Here is a 1,171-nt window from a genome sequence, read left to right on the forward strand (position 1 = left end):
TATATACGCATGTATATTACATGTATACATACATATACATGTTTGTACACACATACACACAAACACGCGCGAGCGCGCACACACTTACCCAACAGTATCAGTATCAGCTCCTCTTTACTCTGTAGTTTTCGGTTTTTCTGTTTTCCTCTCTCATTGTATCCATTTGACTGGGGTTTTAAAATGGCTTTGTTCTGGTAGCTGGAATATGTAACCAACTTGTTTCAATCTTCATTCTATGATTAGTCTGCTAAATATCCCCTGAACGCTTTCCCAATTTTGGGGTTTGTTACTCGTTCTTGCAAATACATTTTCAGAATTTTTCTCAAGCTTCATTGATAATAGGCATTTAGCTTTCGATTTTCATGGTTCTATTCCAAATCTTATTAGCTTAGAGAATTCTTGGTCGAACTATGCTATTATAACGGCCAGTATTTCTGTGTAGTCCGATGGTGCACATTCTCTGGAATATGACTGCTTTTGCCAAATCTATGGTTGCCCACCGTCTCAATACCAGTATTGTTACTACTAAAGATACCCAGATTGGTGAATCTGTCTTCATTATAATATGTACATATACATACATATTTATATATACTTACACACGCATATATATATATATATATATATATATATAGTTGAAATTTATAAAAGAAAAAAACAAGTCAGGTGTATGAACAACAAACAGGTGTATTAGCTTGACGCTCAGGAAAGTGAAAAGGTCTTTTACGTTTCGAGCCTACGCTCTTCAACGGAAAGGAATAAGAGAGAATAAAAAAAACTTGTGGATTTAGCGGTCAAGCATATATATATATATCGTAAATGTAGAACGTTGGTGTGAGTGCTCAACACTGCATTGGTGGATAAAAAATTTCGTTATTTGTGAGTTAAGACCATCGTTTGTTTACGTTGGAAGCTTTGATACGTAATTGTAGAACGTTGGAATGAGTGCTCAACACTGCATTGGTGGATAAATGATTTCTTTAAGGCTTTAAGCCACGACTAAAGAAATTATCTATCCCTCAATGCGGTGTTGAGCGCTCATTCCAACGTTCTACATTTACGTATCAAAGCTTCCGACGTAAACAAACACCGGTTGAGCACTGAAAACGAACGAAAGATTAAAACAAACCATGGCCTTAATTCACAAATAAAGAAAATATATATATATATA

The sequence above is a fragment of the Octopus bimaculoides genome, chromosome 4 (assembly GCF_001194135.2).
Source record: "Octopus bimaculoides isolate UCB-OBI-ISO-001 chromosome 4, ASM119413v2, whole genome shotgun sequence".
NCBI classification, from domain to species: domain Eukaryota; kingdom Metazoa; phylum Mollusca; class Cephalopoda; order Octopoda; family Octopodidae; genus Octopus; species Octopus bimaculoides.